This window comes from Ovis canadensis, chromosome 3 (assembly GCF_042477335.2).
Source record: "Ovis canadensis isolate MfBH-ARS-UI-01 breed Bighorn chromosome 3, ARS-UI_OviCan_v2, whole genome shotgun sequence".
Lineage (NCBI taxonomy): Eukaryota > Metazoa > Chordata > Mammalia > Artiodactyla > Bovidae > Ovis > Ovis canadensis.
This window is the reverse complement of record NC_091247.1, coordinates 177800295-177822687: the sequence shown is the minus strand read 5'-3', so window position 1 is coordinate 177822687 and position 22393 is coordinate 177800295. Positions and strand designations below refer to the sequence as shown.

The 22393-nt window shown below is 42.8% G+C and overlaps 1 non-coding gene and 1 pseudogene across 1 annotated transcript; one reads left to right on the top strand and one right to left on the bottom strand.

Moving 5' to 3' along the window:
* The first annotated feature begins 3970 nt into the window (after positions 1–3970).
* LOC138438417 (U6 spliceosomal RNA) lies at positions 3971–4077 on the top strand. The gene has a single exon (XR_011256353.1). It is a non-coding gene; the product is annotated as a U6 spliceosomal RNA (small nuclear RNA).
* A 7664-nt stretch (positions 4078–11741) lies between these two features.
* Positions 11742–11908, bottom strand: LOC138438525 (U2 spliceosomal RNA; annotated as a pseudogene).
* Positions 11909–22393: the final 10485 nt, after the last annotated feature.

The window sequence follows — 22393 nt, the reverse complement described above, 5'->3', positions numbered from 1 at the left end:
TCCTAATACGTAACTCACAAACAATGCAAATAGTGATAGCATCAAAAAATATTCAGGAACAAAACATCCATCACTATGCATGGAGAATCCAGGAGAAGAAACCAAATGCCTGAAAAAAGTTTCTAAAGTAATAAGTCCTTGTCAGACTCCAACCAGCCTGGGCCTCCAAACGGAGAGGCAGAGGTATTTGTCTCCTGTTCCAAAGACATGAGCCACAGCCCACAGAGAAGTTCCGCTCCCACTGTGCTTTTTCCTTTGACCACTGCTGTCAAATGTGCTTTGTCATGTCCTCTTAGCACCAGGCCTGGCACATTTCTCAGTATAGTAAAAGCTAATGGGCCGTATGGCTTTTGGCAGTGTCGGGCAATATACATGCTCCATTTGGAGCAGAGTAAATCCTTGGAGTCTATAGCTGTGTGCGCAGCCTCAGGCTGTCCCCTGTGCTTCATGGGTCTGTAAATATCATAGCTGTTGTCACTGCTCAGGATTATTAATATTCCAAAGGCCTGCTTTGACCCTACCCCCTACAGAGCTGGCTTCAGTAACACACAGCTTCGCATTGGATCCCATCCAATTGGAATTTATGACTGGAAGTGGCAGAAGGCCAGAGCTTTAGAGCAATGTCTCACCTTCAGCTGGCTCTGCAGTTTGGACCCTGAGGACATCATGGTATTTATTCAATTCAGATCCCATTTATTGTTCTTCTAACTGTGCTTAGCACTGGGCTTAGATGCTAAAGATGGCGCCATGACAAAGACTCAATCCCTGTTCTAAAGAAAGCCATCTGGGAAGGAGGCAAGGGCATGTAAAAAAGTTCTCTTATATGCTAATAACTTTCAGGTCCAGCCCTGGGCAGGTTTTGGAGCAAAGCCACTCATTCTTTCATTTGCATCCCCTGAAATCACTGCTATTCGAGGGTGGTCCTCCTAAGGCAACAGCGCCTTGGAGCTCCTTAAAAATGCAGTATCTCAGGCCCCACCCCATACTGAATCAGATTAAAGGTCAAGAGGCCATCATATAATCGGGCTCTCCCAAACCTGGATAAGTTTAAAAAATCACCGGGTGCTGCCACTCTTAAATGCTGACACAGCAGATTTGATAGCAGGTACTTACAATTTGGCTGATCTGTGGAATGGCATTTGGGAACTAGTGTCTAACCCTATGGTTCTCAAACTTATTTGAATATTAGAATCACCTGGGGAGCTTTGAAAAGTCTTAATGCTCAGCCTTTACTCTGAATAATGAAATCGTAAACAAAGGGCATGGGGCTGAGGAAGCAGTAAATTTTTTTCCAGCTTTATTGAGAAATAATTAACATCCACCACCATATAAGTTTAAGGCATGCAGCAGAAGGGTCTGATTTACAGATACTGTGATTTACATATCACCATAGGTTCAGCTAACATCCACCTGCTCATATAGGTACAATAAAAAGAAAACAAGAAAGGGAAAATTTTTCTCCTTGTATTGAGAACTCATAATTTACTCTCTTAAATTTTTTTATATATATCTCATGCAGCAGTGTTACCTATAGCCATCATGCTGTAGATTACATTCCCAGTACTTATTTATCCTCTAACAGAAAGTGTGTATCTATGGACTACCTTTATCCAACTTACCCCTTTCACCACCCTCTGCCTCTGGTAACCACAAGTTTGGTCTCTTTTCTATAATTTTTATTTTTCTTTTTATTGAGTTAGATTCCTCATGTAAGTGAGATCATATAGTATCTGTCTTCCTCCATCTGACTAATTTCACTTAACATGATGCCTTCAAGGGCTATATGTGTTGCTGCAAATAGTATGAGCCTTTCTTTTTAATGGTCAAATAATACTCCATTTTATATATAGCACACTTCTTTATTCATTTATCTATTGATGGGCTCAGAGGTCATTTCCATGTCTTGGCTATTGTGAATAATAGCAGCACTGATTTTAAAATTTCTCCAGGTGACTCTTGCTATTGTTCAGTTGCTTACTCATGTCTTTTTGACCCATGAACTGCAGCACGCTAAGCTTCACTATCCTTTGCTTTCTCCTGGAGTTTGCTCAAACTCATGTCCACTGAGTTAGTGATGCCATCCAACCATCTCATCTTCTGTTGCCCACTTCTCCTCCTGTCCTCAATCTTTCCCAGCATCAGGGTCTTTTCCAATAAGTTGGCTCTTCGCATCAGGTGGCCAGAGTATTGGAGCTTCAGCTTTAGCATCAGTCTTTCCAATGAATATTCAGGGTTGACTTCCTTTAGGATTGTCTGGTTTGATCTCCTTGCAGTCCAAGGGACTCTCAAGAGTCTTCTCCAACACCACAGTTCAAAATCATCAATTCTTTGGTGCTCAGCCTTCTTTATGGTGTAGCTCTCACATCCATACATGACTACTAGGTGAGTCTAATGTGCAGCTAAGGTTGAAGGCCACTGCTACAAAAGATTTAACCAGTATAAGAGCCACTGGACACACAATTCCACAGGGTCAGCAGAGTTTCAGAATTTCCAAATTGAAAAAGGTATTACAGATCTATGGCCAAAATCTAACTTTCCTCCCCTAACCAGGGCACTTGTCATCCGAAAAACTGCCAGGAAACTGCCTTGGGACTACCTAGATCTCTAGCGTGGGGCCAGGTGAGGAAACTCAGACCTACAGTTCAATAGCCTTAGTCCGGCTGGTCTTAGCTTGGAGGCGAGTTTCAATGGCTTGTTCCTTCTCTTGTTCCCCAGCCTTCCCAGAGTCCCAGAGGTATTTTCCTCAGCACCCTGGGCTGTAGACATGTTTGCTTTCTTTCATTTTCTCAAATGCATCCCTTTCCTTCCACCTCAGGGCCTTTGCACAAGCTATTTCCTCTGCCAGGGATGTTTCCTCTCTTTCCTTCTCTCCAGTTTCTCCTTCAAGAAAGCCTTTCCTGATCCTCCTAATGAGCCTACAATCCCCTACTGTACACTTATATAGCACCTCGTACCTTTCATTCATCGTACCTATCACAGCTTCAAATTGTGTATTATGCTATTATTTGAATACTTTTCTCTAAACAATTCCAATTAAGAGAGAAACCATATCTCTTTTGCTTAGAACTGTATTGCAGCCACTTGCATTGCGTCTGGAAGATGGGAGGGAATCAATGAATGCCTGAGTATCCATGCACCACTCTTCTCAGCACTGGAGGTCCCAGATCCTTACATATCCTCCCTATCCCACCCCAGAACACTGCCGTTTGCCAAGGTAACCACTTTAGCCCCTGCATCCCAGGTGGCTCAGCTGGTAAAGAATCCACCTGCAATGCAGGAGACCCTGGTTCAATTCTTTGGACAGGAAGTTCCCCTGGAGAAAGGATAGGCTAGCCACTCCAGTATTCTTGGACTTCCCTGATGGCTCAGATGGTAAAGAATCCACCTGCAATGTGGGAGACCTGGGTTCAACCCCTGGGTTGGGAAGATCCCCCGGAGGAGGACATGGCAACCCACTCCATTATTCTAGCCTGGAGAATCCCCATGGACAGAGGAGCCTGGCGGGCTACAGTCCAGGAGGTCACAAAGAGTTGGACACAACTAAGCGAGTAAGCACAGCACACACACAATCTTGAGGTATATACCACTTCTCTTTTGGATCATCACGGGCTCCTAAATTTTAGACATGGTCAGTCTATCTGAGGCCCTTCCTCCATGTCCAGATATAAGTATTAGCATTCTCCCTCCAACCACCCAAGCATCTGAACCTCCATGGACCCTTCCTGTTGCTGCCACTCTGGCAGTGGCCTGGCAGTCCTCCAGGTGTTCTGTCTTCATCATAGTATTAAGCAGGAAGTATTATCAATGTTCTAGGATATCCTGTGCTCTTTATATACAAAATGAGAATAACAGTAGCCATTGCAAAGGGTTGATGAAGCATTAAATGAGATATTCTGCATCCACAATACACTGCTCAGGCAATAAATGCTTAGAATTTTTATTACTACTAATAACTGCAAAAATCCCATCAGTAGTCACTTCAGCAGCACACCTACTAAAATTGGAATGATACAGAAAAGGTTACCATGGCCTCTGTGCAAGGATGACACATAAGCTGGTAAATCATTCCATATTTTTAATGAAAAATATCCCACTGGACCCCACACAATATTTTATTGCTGCAGTTTGTACTTACTGAATAAGATGATGGGAAGCTAATATGGATTCGATAATAATCTTAGATGAGCTCACACTTTATTGGTTGCAACAATAAATCCAATAGTATGTCTAGAGGTGGAAAATCACGCTTATTCCCATTCTCAGAAAATGCATGACATGTCTAAGGATTTAAAGGTCCTTTGCAACAATCCCATGCCCTATTCCTCCCACACTGCGTCCTCAAGCTGAAAGTACAACTTTGGGAAATGGTATCCATACAGTCTCTCCTCTCTTATTTTCATTTTTCTCTTAGTATGCTCTGTCAGAAGAGCTGGGATACTACCCCCTTGGTCAGAAGTTATTGCTGTTCAGTCATAAAAAGGTCAGAACTCTCAGCCCATCTACTTTAGGGCAGAAAACTTGGAAGAGGTCAAAGCTGAACCCTAGTAAGGGTGAGAGTAAGGGAAGGGAATCTCACTGTGGTTGTTATCCCACCAGAGAGGTTGCAGACAAACTAGAGAGGAAAGCAACTCATGTGTTTATTTTTTTCACTCAACAAGCCTTTATTGAACACCCTACCATGTATCAGGAACTTAATTTAGCTAAGGACTTCCTAGCAGTGTGACCTGAGGGAAGTTAATTAATTTTCCCATTCTCAGATTGTTGCCTGTAAAATGGAGATGATCATTGTGCTGAGACAGGTATTCACTAAGATAATATGCACAGGGAGTGACACACAGTCCATGTGTGATGCAGTAGTGTTCACTGCTAGTGCTGTTGTTCATGTGGAATAAGATGGATGCAGTGTTGCCATCATGACATTTTGAGTCAAACGGGAGACAGAGAAAAGCATGCAGGAAATTACAATAGCACCTGCTGGAAGTAGTAGAGGGAGTGTTGCAAACATGAAGAAGGGACACCTAATTCAGACTTCCTGGGAAAAACATCTAAAGCTTAAACTGAGACATTAAGGGTGAGTAGTAGTGTTAAAGAAAAGATTGTTCTGGTACTTGTTAAAGATGGTAAGGAAGACTATTTTCAAGAGGATCTATTGGCAGAAGGGGAGAAAGTTCAGGCTCAACTCTGAATACCATGGGAGTGGAGATTTATAGCCAAGGAGCAGGACAGGGGGTGGAGGATGGAAAGTCATGAAGAGGGTAGGATAATTCTTGCTAAACTAACCAAACAGAATTTTTGATGAGGGCAGGCCAGGGGGACCAGATATCACTGGGAAATGGTGGGTAGGGGATGAGGAGAGGTGATCAGATATTGAGGGTGATCAAATATCGAGGTGAGGGAGTACAGCTAAATCAACTTCAGAGGATTCCAGCTAAAATTGGACTCTGTGAGGAAAAAGACCAAAGCCCAGGGCCCAGTCTAGTTGAGTAGAAGGCTCAAAGGAGGCCAACTAAAGCCTGGTTAGAAAGGCAAATAGAAGCACATTCTCTCTTCTCCCACAAAGAACACCCTATTTCCAAACAGGAAGTAACCTCTGTTGCACAATGGAATCACCCAGGGATCTTAAAATATACTGATGCCTAGGTCCCACCCCCAGAGGTTCTGAACTAATTGGTAGGGCAAGCAGTCTGAGCTCTGGGTTGGGTTTTTGTTTGTTTTCCAGATTTATTGAGATATAATTGATACATAATGTTGTATAAGGTGCAATGATTTGATATATATATATATACTGAAATGTTCATGGCACTAAGGTTCCTTAACACATCCTTCACCTCACATAATTACCATTTTGTTATTGCTGTTACACAATATTATTTGGAGAAGAAAATGGCAACTAGAATCCCACAGACAGAGGAGCCTGGTGGGCTACAATCCATGGTATCACAAAGAGACATGACTGAGCAACTAACACATGATATTGTTAACTACAGTTACCATGCTGCCCATTAGATCCCCAGAACTTACTGCTCTTATGACTGGACATTGGACATTGGTGTCCTTTGACCAATATCTCCTCATTTCCCTCACCCCTCAGCTCCCGGCAACCACCAATCTGCTGTTTCTGAGTTGGCTTTTTCAGATTCCACACATAAGCAACACTGTACAGTATTCATCTTTCTCCCATGTTGTCACAAATGTCAGGATTGCTTTTTATGTCTGAATAATATTCCATTGTGAAGGGACAATATGCATATAGACATGCATGCTATTTTCTTCAACCATTCATCCATCAATGGTCATTTAGGTTATTTCCATGTTTGGACACTGTGAATAATGCTGCAATGAACTTGGGGTGTAGATATCTCTATGAGGTAGTGATTTCATTTTCTTTGGATTAATACCCAGAAGTGAAATTACTGGATCATATGGTTGTTCTTTTGAGGAATCTCCTTACTGTTTTCCATTGTGGCTATACCAAATTGCAGTCCCATCAAAGTGTACTAGGGTTCCCCTTTCTGCACATCCTTGCCAGCATTTGTTATTTCTTGCCTAGTAGAAATAGCAATTCTAACAATTATGAGGTGATAGCTTGTTGTGGTTTTGGCGGGCGGCGGTTTTGGCGGGCGGCTGCGACCCGGTGCCCTAAGTGCAGGCGGCTGCGACCGGCGCACTAAATGCGGTGGAGAGGAGCTACCCCGCGTCCGAGGTCAGGGGCAGCGGCCGAGGTCAGGGGCGGCTGCCGAGAGGAGCTACCCCGCGTCCGAGGTCAGTGGTGGCTGGGAGAAGCCACCTCGCGCCTGAGGCCAGGGGCAGTGGCCCTGAGGAGCCACCCCGCACCGGAGGCCAGGGGTGGCGCCCAGGCCAGGTGCAGCGGCTGGGAGGAGCAACGCGAGGAGAGGTGGCTGTGCTGGCGCAGAAGGGCCTAGAGGAGCTATCCCGCGTTGAAGGTCAGGAATGGTGGCGGTAAGGAGATACCCCTCATCCAAGGTAAGGAGCAGCGGCTGTGCTTTGCTGGAGCAGGTGTGAAGAGATACCCCATGCCCAAGGTAAGAGAAACCCAAGTAAGATGGTAGGTGTTGCAAGAGGGCATCCGAGGGCAGACACACTGAAACCATACTCACAGAAATCTAGTCAATCTAATCACACTAGCACCACAGCCTTGTCTAACTCAATGAAACCAAGCCATGCCCGCAAGATGGGTGGGTCATGGTGGAGAGGTCTGACAGAATGTGGTCCACTGGAGAGGGGAATGGCAAACTACTTCAGTATTCTTGCCTTGAGAACCCCATGAACAGTATGAAAAGGCAAAATGATAGGATACTGAAAGAGGACCTCCCCAGGTCAGTAGGTGCCCAATATGCTACTGGAGGTCAGTGGAGAAATAACTCCAAAAAGAATGAAGGGATGAAGCCAAAGCAGAAACAATACCCAGCTGTGGATGTGACTGGTGATAGAAGCAAGGTCCAATGCTGTAAAGAGCAATATTGCATAGGAACCTGGAATGTCAGGTCCATGAATCAGGCAAATTGGAAGTGGTCAAACAGGAGATGGCAAGAGTGAACATCAACATTCTAGGAATCAGCGAACTAAAATGGACTGGAATGGGTGAATTTAACTCAGATGACCATTATATCTACTACTGCAGGCAGGAATCCCTCAGAAGAAATGGAGTAGCCATCATAGTCAACAAAAGAGTCTGAAATGCAGTGCTTGGATGCAATCTCAAAAATGACAGAATGATCTCTGTTAGTCTCCAAGGCAAACCATTCAATATCACAGTTATCCAAGTCTATACCCCAACCAGTAATGCTGAAGAAGCTGAAGTTGAACGGTTCTATGAAGACCTACAAGACCTTTTAGAACTAACACACCAAGAAGATGTCCTTTTCATTATAGGGGACTGGAATGCAAAAGTAGGAAGTCAAGAAACACCTGGAGTAACAGGCAAATTTGGCCTTGGAATACGGAATGAAGCAGGGCAAAGACTAGTAGAGTTTTGCCAAGAAAATGCACTGGTCATAGCAAACACCCTCTTCCAACAACACAAGAGAAGACACTACAAATGGACATCACCAGATGGTCAACACCAAAATCAGATTGATTATATTCTTTGCAGCCAAAGATGGAGAAGCTCTATACAGTCAACAAAAACAAGACCAGGAGCTGACTGTGACTCAGATCATGAACTCCTTATTACCAAATTCAGACTCAAACTGAAGAAAGTAGGGAAAACCGCTAGACCATTCAGATATGACCTAAATCAAATCCCTTATGATTATACAGTGGAAGTGAGAAATAAATTTAAGGGCCTAGATCTGATAGATAGAGTGCCTGATGAACTATGGAATGAGGTTCGTGACATTGTACAGGAGACAGGGATCAAGACCATCCCCATGGAAAAGAAATGCAAAAAAGCAAAATGGCTGTCTGGGGAGACCTTACAAATAGCTGTGAAAAGAAGAGAAGTGAAAAGCAAAGGAGAAAAGGAAAGATATAAGCATCTGAATGCAGAGTTCCAGAGAATAGCAAGAAGAGATAAGAAAGCCTTCACAGATGAGGTGATCTTGTTTACAGAAAATTTTAAAGACCCTATCAAAATTGTTAAAACTAAAAAATAAATAATGAATGAAGTTGCAGGACTCAAAATCAAAATATAAAAATCAGTTGTGTTTCTATACACCAAAAATGAGCTATCTGACAAAGAAAACAATCCCGTTTATAATAGTATTGAAAACAATAAAACAAGAATACATTTAACCAAGGAAATGAAAGATTCAAACACCAAAACTATAAGACACTGATGAAAGTAATTGAAGAAGATAAAAATAAATGGAATGATATCTTGTGTTCATGGATCAGAGAAGCTAATATTATTAAAATGTCTATATTACTTATATTACCTAATTAACCATATTACCCATAGAATCATTGCAATTCCTATCAAAACTCCAGTGGCATTTTTCACAGAAATAGAAAATACAATTCTAAAATTTGTATAGAACCACAAAGGACCCTGAGTAGCTCTGGGGTTTTTAAAAGTTCCCCTGGTGATCCTATATTCAATCAGAACTGTGAACCTCTAAGTCTTTTCAAAGCCAGGATGGGGCCTTTGCCCCTAGCATATCAAGCTCTTATCAAATTGACCGATTACCTCCAGAGATACAGAATACAGTTAGCCCTCTTTATACATGTGTTCCAAAGCCTTAGGTTCAACCAATCTCGAATTAAAGATTTTAAAATTTAAAAAATAAAAAACTAAAAAAAAAAAAACCCCCCAAAAAAAGAAAAATTCAGGGGAGAAAAATTCCAGTGAGTTCCAAAAACCAAAACTCGAATTTCCCCACAATGGCAAGTATTTATATAGCATTGAAATTGCATTAGGTATTTTAAGAAAGAGATGATCTGAAGTCTATGGGAGGATATCCATGGGATTTCCCTGGTGGTCCAGTGGTTAAGAATTCATCTTGCAATGCAGGGGACATTGGTTTGATCCCTAGTTGGGAAACTAAGATTCCACATGCCAGGGAGCATCTAAGACCTCATGTTGCAACTACTGAAGCCCCCGTGCTTTAGAGCCCAGGTGACACAACTAGAGAACCTGTGAGGTTAATAAATTAACCTAGAGAGTCCATGTCCTGCAACAAAATATTCTGCATGATGCAAGGGATCATTCCTGTGTGCAGCAGCTAAGACCTGATGCAACCACATAAAGAACAAAAGGAAAGAAAGAAAAGTCCATGGCAGATACTCATAGCTTGAATGCAAATACTATGCCATTTTATATAAGGAACATGAGTATCCATAGATTTTGGTGTCTGTGGGGTGGGGTTGAGGTGGGATGGGGGGTTCTAAAACCAATTGTCCAACAGATGCCAAGGGGCTACCGCATTATCTCTCGTGAAGTCAGCGGTAATCACACTGAAGTGGAAGAGTACATGCTACTCAGACTTTAGTGCATAGGAATCACCTAGTCATTGTGTTAAAATGCAGATTTTGACTCAGTAGATCTGGACTGGGGCCTGAGAGAATTTCTAAAAAGCTTCCAGATGTTGATGATACTGAATTTCAAACTGGAACTTGAGTAGCAAGGACCTACATCTAAAACCATTCCAGTATTTCCAAATTTGAAATAATGTTTCTTAATTACACAGAAAAGCACAATAGAAAAGCATACTCCTCAAAGACAATGGAGTATGGTATGACCATCCCTGTTCGAATGCTGAGGCCAGTAAGTTTGCTGTAAAATTAAGAGCTATACAGCAAACTAGGTTTGAGCTATTGGTCTTCATTACAAAAGTGGAAATGTACATTTTCAGGAAAAAGCTCCTTATGGAATGTCTTGAAAAGCACTGAGGAGAAAGAGGCCAGAGATGCATCCACAGAGAGATCAATAGAACATAATCGTAAATTTTAATCTCTGGATTCGGACTTCTTGGGTTTAAAACTGTCTACCATTTTCTAGCTGTGTATTCCAGGCCCAGGTAATAAACCTCTCGGCTTCAGTTTCTTCACTTACGAAATAAAGAGAAGAACCTATTTCCTTGAGTTGTTGTGACAATTAACATAATAAATGTTTGCAAGGAGCTAACAAGAGTGTGTCTCTGTCACATCCTGGGCCTCCCTGGCGGCTCAGATGGTAAAGCGTCTGCCTGCAATGCGGGAGACCCAGGTTCGATCCCTGGGTCAGAAAGACTCCCTGGAGAAGGAAATGGCAACCCGCTCCAGTACTCTTGCCTGGGAAATTCCAGGACAGAGGAGCCTGGTAGGCTACAGCCCATGGGGTCACAAAGAGTCAGACACAACTGAGCGGCTTCCCTTTCTTTCTTGTCACATCCTATATGATCATAGAAAGGTGGCCATGATTACCTGGTTTACCCTGGTTGTATTTTCACTTTGTAAGGTAGAGACTGTGATTTTTGTGAGTTCATTGCTGGTTCACCTCATCTTTGAGAGCACTCTGCCCAAACTCCTCTGTCTGTGGCTGCTTCCCTGAATCTCCTATGCTTGGATCATTCAACTCTTTGCCACATGGCTCTGCATTCAGCTACTACTATGTATCTACTAATACTAACCACTGTGCTAAGCACCAGGCCACAGAAGACACACTTTCTGCCCTCAAGAAACTCAGGCAGTGAAGGGGAAGCAACAGCAAGAATCGTGATGATCTCTTGTGATCAGAGTTGTCAGACAGGAATGGACTGAGGTTGGAGGATAGCTGAACAGCCCCTCCCTTTGCCTTATTTAATGACTGCCTTTGGCTTTCAAATTCAGGACTGCAACAGTGTTTTATTATAAGGAGTTACCATTTGACCTGTAAACTCCTTATCTGCAGTTTTTACTTATGTAAAATTCAACAATGTATTATTAATACTGTACCACTGAAGTCATATGTTTTCAGTCCGCTGAAAATGATGGTTATAAGATAAGACTCAACATCAGACATAATGCTATTTTTTCACTGCCATCGAAATCAGGGGTCAGCAAGCTTTTTCTGGAAAGAGCCAGATGGTAACTGTCTTAGACTTTCTGGGCCATATTCTCACTGTCTCTACTCCTAGACAATCCATAAATGATTGGGTGGGGTTGTGTTCTAATAAAACTGTTGATGAAAGCGGGCAGTTGGCCTGGAGGCCTTGGTCTGCTGATCTTTTAACCTAAGTGCCCGTTTTTCACTTCGCATATTCCTTACTCAAACACTGGGAAACAGTATTTCCTTGCGTTCAAAGATAAAATGGTCTCACTGTCTCATTTGCATTTGTTATCTTCATTACTCACGAAATGCTTATTTACATAAATCTGCAAGCTGATATATCTAGAAAACAAAGCATTTTCATCTTTGTCTTTAATATGATAGCTCTAATACTCAGAGCTGTTTCTATACTTGATCTTAGCCAAAAGGCTGAGAAGCGATAGAGCTGTTTCTTACAGTGACCAGAAAATTTTCAGAAGGAAAACTCTAAGCATTGTAAGAGAATTCAACATTTTTTTGAAACTTAAATGAGGAAACTACAGAGAGATCACTTACCTTTACAGGCCTCAGGGAACTGTGGTTTAAAAAGTGAACTTTTGCTAAACCACTCAGTCCAATTCTGGTTTCACCATTTAGTAGCTGGTGACCTTGGGTGAGTTGTTAACCATTCAGTGCCTCATTTCTTCACCTATAAAATGGGGATATTAAGGTTCCTACTTCATAAGGTTATGGTGGAGATTATCAGGTAAACTGAATAATATGAATAGAAAACAATGTGTACAATAAGCACCCAACAAACGTAGCTATTGCTTTTGTTCTTTTCATTCCCGAATGTGAAGCGTGACCTTACCCTGGGCTTACTTTACTTTGTCTCTGCTAAGAAATATGGGGACCTTCTTCTCATACTGCAGCCCCATCAGGTGCCCCAACCATGTGTTGGTTTTACTGTGGAAAGTTAAAATTGTCCTCAACCAAATGGAAGCAAATTTGTGATCCCTCTGCTTTGACCTTGAGAACATTTCTTAAGCTTCAGCTAGGCACCTTAGGGTAGCTTTCATCTACATTGGGATGTTTCTAAGGCAGTTAAATGAAACATTAACAGGGTCATATGCATATTAGCATTGAGACCGCGTTGAGTATTTGGTGGATATTCTTAGAGATTTGTTTGTTTTTGTTATTATTTTTGTTGATTCCACTTCATTTCTACTCCTATCTGTTATCTGAGATGTGTTTTGTGGTTGGAGTTAAGGCCTACTTCAGTTCAGTTCAGTTGCTCAGTTGTGTCTGACTCTTTGCGACCCCATGGACTGCAGCACACCAGGCTTCCCTGTCCATTACCAATTCCCAGAGCTTGCTCAAACTCATGCCCATCGAGTTGGTGATGCCATCCAACCGTTTCATCCTCTGTCATCCCCTTCTCCTCCTGCCTTCAGTCTTTCCCAGCATCAGGGTCTTTTCCAATGAGTCAGTTCTTCGCATCAGGTGGCCGAAGTATGCATTTGGTATCTTTCAACTAAAGACCCAGAAATCCTCTGTGTACACTCTGATTTTCCATCAATCACCATGATTTGCAGACTTGAGTCAGGTTAGAATACTATGTAGAGAGATAGTGATATCTAAGAGAAAGGGCAACTTTGCTGGATAGACAGCCCTTCAGTCAGGTCCTATGTGCAAATATGCTTTGAACTATTAAGCAGGAAGCAACAATTATATATAATGTACCTATTTTTGCCTCTGGCCTATTCTCAGACAGTACTATCTAGTAAAACTTTCCACAATCATGGAAATGTTCTATATCTGTGCTGCCCAACACAGTAGCCACAAACTCCATGGAATTATTGAGTACTTGAAGCGTAGCCAGTGTGAGTAAGGAACTAAAGTTTTAATTGTTTTCAGTCTAAATCATTTAAATATCACTGGCCATGGTGCAGGGCATGTTGCATGTGTTAAAACAAAACAATGTTGTAAGGCAAGTCATATGTGCCCTCCCCCCTTTAAAAGAGAGGGTGAAATCTCAGAGAAGTTAAGGAGCTTTCTCAGAGTCACAGAGCTAGCAAGTGGCAAGTGGTCAGACAGAATTCATATCCCCCATGTTTCTCTGAGGTCATGCCCAGGGGCTCTTCTTCCACATCAAACTATATAGCACTGTGCTATATTATATTATACTGTATTATATGACATTATATTCTGTTATGTTGTTGTTGTTGTCCAGTCACTAAGTCCTGTCCAACTCCTTGCGACCTCATAGCCCACCATGCTCCAGGCAAGAATACTAGAGTGGGTTGCCATTTTCCTCCCCAGGGGATATCTTCCCAGGCCAAGGATCAAACCTGTATTGTCTCCATTGGCAGGCAGATTCTTTACCACTGAGCTACCAGGGAAGCCCTTATGTTATGTTACACTATGTTGTATTTTACTATTATTCCCTTGAAATCTATCATTACAACTAAATATTGTTATATGGAGGTAAAATATACTCTAACCCATTCTCTCCAGCAAAACAAGATTAGCAAACTTGACATGTACCAAAGGAAAGAATTCACAATTGCCTATGGATAACCCAGTAGCCCCTTTCCTCTGAAGAGACTTCAGAATAGGTCCTGACCTTGCTTTTTGATTCTTGCCACTGAGACAATGGAAGATGACCCCAAAAGAACAGTCAGTTATCACAGCAAACTGGTAGTTTGGGGGCAGTAGCTTATTTCTTCCAGCAGACTTAGATGGATTTGATTTCCCAACACATGTTTATGGATGTGCTCTCCTGCGTCCCACACACACAGAGCCATTTCCCTTTTGAACAGCTTGTCTGGTTACATCTTGTAGTAATTTATCTGCATGCTCCCTGCCAACTGGTTTGTAGGGAAAACATATTTGATGCATAACAATAGATCATTTGGGGATAAATCAAACTCTTAATGAAGTCCTGCTTCTCTTCAGCCAGGCATTTTACTCAGAAGTCTCTCTTGGGCTCTGGTGACTTGAGGAAAGGGAATGTGGGTGCCCCAATCTTCGAGACAAGTAGGCGCATAGAAAGCTGAATTTCTCCAAGACAAGACTAACGACACAGCATCCCTAGGGTCCCTTCTCGTGGAGTCCAGCTGAAACCACTGAAGTTGGATTGGAGACTAGAGCCTGGAGACAGTTCAGATTAGACCTATGTTTGGAAGAAATGAGAGATCTATTTTGCCCAAAGCCTCACACTTTCCTTGGAGGGAAGCCACGGCCGCCCACACACCCTTGTCTTTCCCAGTTCCTGTAAGGAAAAAGAAAGTTACGAGGAGATAGAAAGTATAAAGAAAAGGGGGAAAGGGGAAAGGGGGGGAGAACAAAAGACTGAACTGAACAGAAAATCTTTTTAAAAAACAGGAAGAAGGAAATGAAGAAGTAGTCGGGAGACACTGAGCAGGAAGGATGAGGGAAAGAAAGGAGAAAAGAAATACATCAAAGGCTTCCATTAAAAACCATATGTATCAAAAACACTGTTACTAGTTGGTTCAAGTTGAGTCTCTGCCATGTGCCAAACTAGGTGCTCCTAGGCCCTGCTAAGGACCCAGTGAGACTTAGAAAGTCCAAGAAAGCCACAGTTACTGTCACCAAAGCCCTTATCCTGAGCATCTACACCACAGATGCTACTAAGGAACTATACAATCTGTCTTACAGATATTTTTCTCTGGATATCCAGAATTGGAGGAGTCAGAGGGGAAAGCACACTGGGAGAATCGGAGTAACTGATATAAAATGTTTAATCATATCAGTCTGTCCTCATTTGAGGACATGCATCACCCATAGACAGACTTAAATGCCAAGTAAAACACGTCTTGTGCTTTGAGTCTGAACTCATGAACTCCCCCCGGGAGCCCTGTAGGGGCTGGTATATGCTTTTCACGGAGTAGGGGGGTGCATTTAAAGCTAAATTCTGTGATTGTTTTCTAAGGAGAAAAATGAGCTGTGTTGGTGCTTTTCTTTAGCAAATGAGGAACTCTTTCATCAAGTCAACCCCTTTCCCCAGTCTTCTCTGGCTCCCACTGCCTCCAGGATCAAGTCCAAACCCTTTGTCCTGAAATCCAAGGCCTTCCACAGGATGGCTCCAGACGGCCTTATCAACAGTGTTTTTCCACCGCTCTCCACTGTGAATTATCAAGTCCAGTGAAGCTGGTCTGCACCCTCTTTCCTATCCCAAGACACACATGTCCTGGCCCTGAGAGGACAGTTGCTGAGCGGGTGGCTGCTTCAGCTTCCAATGCCTTTGGCCCCAGATTCCTTCCACATGGAGTGCCCCTTGCTTCCATTAAAACTCACCCTCTTCTAAACACTATGTAAATTTCAAAGCCCTACTTTGAAGGGCAGTCTCCTTGGGAAGAATTCCCTGACCATCCAAATCCATAGTGACCTCTTCCTTCCCTGCCCCTTCATGATATTCAGTTTTAGTTCCACTATGAAGGCGGCTACAGGTTGTCATTGAATGATGCCTCAGGTCCCTGGGAAGGAGATCTCTCTGTCCTGCTCTGCTTCCGTTTCTCGGGCTTTCCTTTCTGGTCTCCTCCCTTCATGCCCACCAGCACTGCCCTGCTATCAGTGCCTCCTTGTGAACTGGTCTCCATCTGTCATCTCTCCTCATTTGCTAGGAAGCCAGATTACCAAACTGCCCCCAACCCCAGTGTGAGAGAGCCACTTCCTCACCTCTCTTCCCTAAGGATGACAGGACGGGCAAGTATTGACTATAGTGTTTATTTTACTGTTTTGTTATAAAAATTCATGTACGCTTTCTGTCTTCTCCAGTGGACCATAAGTTCCTTGTGTATAGGGACTCAGCCATGTTTGTTTCCCACTCAGTGCCTCCAGCAGTACTCAATACATGTTTATGAAAGTAACACTCAATAAATGTTTATGAAATATATTTTTACCATGATCGCATTACTCTACTGTGCCTTAAATATAGGCATATATGCTGAATGAAGGCTTAGAGAGCCTTTCTGGGAGCCATTTCTCATTTCTCCAGCCATTTCTGGAGAAATAAGAAAGATCTGAAACATTTAGGGTGGGGGGTCTTCTCTCTCCTGTGCCTGGCTTCATTCTCACATGGGCTTTTCTCTCATGGTAGTGTGGTTCCCTGGAGGAAGTTCAGGGTATCATTTCCCTAAGCACAGTGGATATAAGACAAGCGGGGTGACTGTCTCCTAGCTCATCAACACCCAAGGAGGAGAAACCAAGTACAGCAGGTCACCAGAACTAGAACTGAGCATGACATCAAGGGGCAAGTTTGTGCTCTCAGCCTCTCAGGGCCACCTCGTGTCTCATCATTGCCTCTTTTGGTACACAATTTAGTCTCCTCCCTCAGTGGATTTTCTCCACCAGGCAGCTCAGCTCACTCAGGCTTTGTCTTGCTGTGATGCTAAGTGCATTTCGTAATCTCTCAGTTTTCTCCCCCACTAGCTGGCAAGGGTTGCTCAATTTTCTAATTCCAACATTGTGAGTGAAGGATGCCATTATCCTTGCCTGCTTTTCCTTGCCAGGCCAGAAGTCCCTGGCAAGCTTTAAGACGGGCCAACTTTGATTCAGGTACCATCCAGGGTGAAGTCAGCTATGGTTGAGACGTGGGTGGGCTGGAGGGAGAGGGGACATCAGAGAAAATATGGCAGCCTAAGCCCATCCTGTCAACAGAGCCCCTGGGCAGGTACAAACCCCCTTTCATTGGACATTGGACTTGTGTCTGGAGACAGACACTGTCATAGCAGGGTAGAAAACCTGATTCCTACAGACAAGCAGTATAAATGAGTACAGCAGGCTGGTGCAGAGCAATGGGAGATGGTGGCTCCAGCAATTGTTAACATGTGGATATGTTGCCAGAACTTTCCATTTTTAAAGAGAAGCCATAAGCATGGATTTTAGTGTGAAGTTCCTGAGTTTAAAGCTCAGCCAAACGTATCTGTTCAAGCCAAACCAAACTGATCTGAGGGCCATTGTTAGCTCCAGCTGTCATTTTGCAGCTCCTACTTTAAAAACTGAGGTCCCAGGGCAGATCTCCTGAAAGTTAGGTAAATGACCTCTGAGCAAGTGGCCCCTTATTATAATTCATTTCCTTTCACTCTAGTTATTTGCATAGTAACCGCCCCCTCCCATTCAGTGTCTATTGACTAACTTATTAAAATGTTACTTGCTTTGGATTGCTCTGCTTTTGCATCATTTCAGAACCCTTCCAACTTCTTGCCCAAGTTCCCATGATACTACCTTCAACCAGGAGAAGACAGGCTCCAGGGGGATCTTAGTTTGAGGTTTCATGAAAGGTCAATTTGGGAATATGATTCCTTGTTAATGACCTTCTCATCAGGTTTCTCAAAGACCACCCAGGCCTCTGGCTTGAAGATAAAGTCAGGACTAAGGGCCAGCTTGGTAATCAGAAACAGCAAATCTCATGCCTTGGGAGCTGTGGAAGGTAGCTTTTGCAAGGTTGGATACAGAAGCCAGAAGAAGGCCATGTCTGTATGCCTCAGGAGTGGGTGGAGAGATGGAAAGTGGAAATGTGATTACTGAGTTGAGTAAACTAGTCACAGGCTTCATCACGCTTTATTGATAATTCTCTGTAATGCCCAATGATTATGGCAAATTTCCAGCAGCAATGAATCTTGGCTGTTCCCTTCAATCAGGAACAAAACTAGTCCACAGGGTAAGTGATGCTTAAGTGTCTCTCCAAGAGAAAGACGGATGTGGCCCTTGGCTAGTTTCTTCAGAAATATCTGGTTTGGGAAGAATCAATGTCTAACATTATTTTTATATGATAAGATTGGGGAGAATGAAATCCTTGAGGGCCAGTTCAATGTCATATCCCAGAGATGAGCCTTGAGAAATATAGCCCCTGCAAACCTCTCCTAGAGCATACCTGGGCTGTGGTCTCCCCTCTTCTTTTTCAAACCCTGTGGGTGTGACTGTGTGTGTTTTCTTGAAACACAGTATTTATATATTTGTATAGAAAAGAGTACACACTTGTTAAGTGTTCCTCTGAATAAATAATCACACAATGAACATATCCATATGACCACTACCCAGGCTAAGAGATAGAGTACTATCAGTACTTAAGTTCCCCTACTAAGCCCCTTTCCAGACATGGGGCCCTCCAAACTCCCCAAATATAGTCACATCTCGATTTCTAATGCCATAGATTAAAAAATGCCTGTTTTTGAACTTCATATAACAGAAACCATATTATCCATAGTTTGTGTCTACTTATTGCAATGGTTGATTCATTTCATTGCTGTGTAACATTCTACCATATGACTATAATACAATCTTTCCATTTTACTATTGATGAAGATATGATTTATTTCAAGTTTGGGCCCATTACAAATAATGCTGCTATGAAATTTTTGTTCAGACTTTAGGTACCCTTGTGCATGAATTTCTATTTGGTCTACATCTAGGAGTGAAATTGTTGGCTTATAGGATAGATCTATTTCAACATGTGAAGATATCATTAAACAATTGTCTAAAATGGTTATGCCAATTTAAACCAATGTGCAAGAATTCCTTTTGGTTTGGCCTTTCATTTTTTAAAGACAAACTTCCATCTCCTACCTATCTCCCCATCAAGTTTTCCTTCACTTAACCGCCGCTCATTTGTTGCCTGCTTTTGCAATTTCTTTAGCACTTATAGCATTTTCCAAAATTCTCTGATACTGGGTCACCTAAAGAACATGCTAAAATTAAAAATTCCTGGAGACCACCCTGGTAAAGCACCTGGGGAAGCTGCATGGTTCATCAGTGCCCCAGTTGATTCTGATCATCAGAAGAGTCTGAGGAACAGCAAATATCATAGAATTTAAGAGAAACAGATAAAAGTGGCCCCAAAGTACCATCAGGAGAAGGGAGTGACAGAGGATGAGATGTTTGAGTGGCATCATCGGCTCAATGGATATGAGTTTGAACAAGCTCTGGGAGATGATGAAGGACAGGGAAGCCTGACATGCTGCAGTCCATGGGGTCACAGAGTCGGACACAACTGAGGGGCTGAACAGCAAGGTATGATCACCCTAGTTAGGAATAATACCTAAATATGACTGGCAACTTATTCAGCTTCACTCAATATTCTTTTCCTGCCATCCTCCTCACCATGCCCATCTCCAGCCCCAAGAATTTCAGAAAATGTAGATCCTAGAGCCTTCACTTATTAATCTACCAAGCTATGTGGCCTTGCTGTCCTTGGATAGCAGCGGCAGCAGCACTGGGAAGCTGTTAGAAAAGCAGAACCTCAGGCCCACCCCAGACTTCCAGAACGAGTGTCTGAAGTTATTTAAGACCCCCAAGTGATTTGTATCCACAGAACAGTTTGAGAAGCATTACTTTGTTCTGTGTGTGAGGGGAAGAGCACCAGATAATTTGGGTGATCCTAGGACCTAAGCAATATAGAAAGGCATGAGCTTTGGAACTAGACAGTTTTCAGTGAGTTTCAGCTGATAAGGAAGTTACTTAATATCCACCTTATCTAAAATCATCTGTAAAGAGGAGCTAATAATCCCTACCGCACTGAGATGTTATGGGGATTAATGAAGTGACCTCAGTAAAGTATCTGCTTCATAGTTAGGGCTCCCCCGTTGATGGCAATTTGCTTTGCACAGTGCCTGGTACAATAAGAAGCACTCCAAATGCTATAACTACTGTGGTTTCGGTGGAAGTGGTACAGATAACATTATTATTATTAACCTCAAGGAACTTACAATTCAGGAGAAGGAAACACAGTTAAGCACATAAAAAGTTTAGGGAAGATGAAATATTATAACTACAAACAGTTGTTATAGTTCATGTTGCGACCCCATGGACTGCAACATGCCATGCTCCCTATCTCTTGGAGTTTGCTCAAATTCATGTCCATTGAGTCAGTGATGCTATCTAACCATCTCATCCTCTGTCACCTGCTTCTCCTTTTGCCTTCCATCTTTCCCAGCAACAAGGTATTTTCCAATGAGTTGGCTCTTTGCATCAGGTGGCCAAAGTGCTGGAGCTATAGCATTCAACATAAATCCTTCCAATGAATATTCAGGGTTGATTTCCTTTAGGACTGACTACAAAAGGATCCTTCTCCAAACTGGAGATCCTACAAGAATCAGGATTCTAAGCATGTAAATATTAAATATATTTCAAGGCAGGGCAACTAACAAATCTAATCATTTAGCCTATGCAAGGCACACATTTAACATTATCTCATTCGATACACCCCACTACAAATGAGACAGATAGTATTCAAATTGCTCCCACTTAGTAAAGGAGAACAATAGAGCCCCACAATGTTAGCTAATTTGCCCAAGGTCACCTTAATATTAAGAGGTGGAGCCAAAATTCACTTCACTGACTCCAGAGCACATACTCTTAATGATGGTGATTCTGAATAATTTTCTTCACATGACTTAAGATTCTTAGAAAGCAAGGGAAACCACTGTGGCTGGAGTGAGTTGAGGGGCTTCACAGAAGAGACACTGATTCACCCAGAGCTATACAGACTCAGCAAAACTGGGCAGAGAGGTATTCAAGAAAAAGATACGCTCCTAATTCCAGCAGCATTTCGGTTGCACAATTACATCTCAGTTCACAAAGTGTGTTCACAAACACTCATCCAGGGCTTGTTGTTGTTTAGTCGCTAAGTTGTGTCTGACTGTTTGTGGCCCCCATGGACTGTAGGCCGCCAGGCTCCTCTGTCCATGAAATTTTCCAGGCAAGAACACTGGAGCGGGTTGCCATTTCCTTCTCCAGGGGATCCTCCTGACCCAGGGACTGAACCTTCATCTCCTGCCTTAGCAGGCAGATACTTTACCACTGAGCCACCTGGGAAGCCCCATTCAGGGCTACTGAGCTAAAATATTAATTTTCTCTGTCTTGCTAATCTTAATGTCTATAGCTTCTAATTTAATCCTGCAACTATCATATGAAGTTGCTATCTTTGTTTTGCAGGTAAGAAAAAGAGAGGCAGATACTCAGAAACCACATTGAAGGCAACTACCATTTGTCACTTTAGGAAGATCTGGAGGCTATAGAGTGACCAATCATTATGATGTGCTGGAAATGGAAGAGTTCCCTGGATGCAGAGCCTACAAAAAATTCTTGGGATAAGCTGGGCCCCCCCAATAGACCTAAACACAACATCCATGCTTGCGGTAAGATGCTGCCATTGGTGTGAGTGTGTGTGTGTGTGTGTGTGTCTCTGTGTGTGTGTGTGTGTGTGTACACATGCACACACTAAGGTAGGGTGTGCTATTCTCACCAATCAGAGATCTAATATTCCACACCTTACCCACCCATGACCTGCTCTCTGCTTAGTTCCCAGCAACTTGATGGTCAAAGGGTCAGACTCTCCTTCTCTGAACACTGACTATAGCACAAAATTTTCTCTCTACTCATTTCTTCCCTTCAAACTTGCTGCAGTGTATGTCTAGGGCATGTGATGTGCCAACACAGTGATGAACACAGAACAGGTAAGATTCTCTTTCAAGGAAATTACTTTATTAGCAGGGCTTTGAAAATTGCTGGGGTGAGGTTGGGAGGGTTTTTGTGGGAGGGATTCTGGAAGAGCCAGAGATCATTCAAGTCACATTAGAACAACTTTCTGACAATCAGAAATAAATCCTGGTTCTAATATTGGGGCTGACCTTGCATAAAAAGACATTGTCTTTGTATTGCTCCATGGTCTGACTACTGAATCTTTCAAAAAGAATAATCAACAGACTGACCTTTACTTTCACAATGTGCATGCTGTGCTAAGTTACTTCAGTCGTGTCCGGCCCTTTGTGACCCCACGGACTGTAGTTTGCCAGCTCCTATGTCCATGGGATTCTCCAGGCAAGAATACTGGAGTGGGTTGCCAAGCCCTCCTCCAAGGGATCTTCCCCGCCTAGGGATCGAACCCGCTATCTCTTATGTCTCTTGCATTGGCAGACAGGTTCT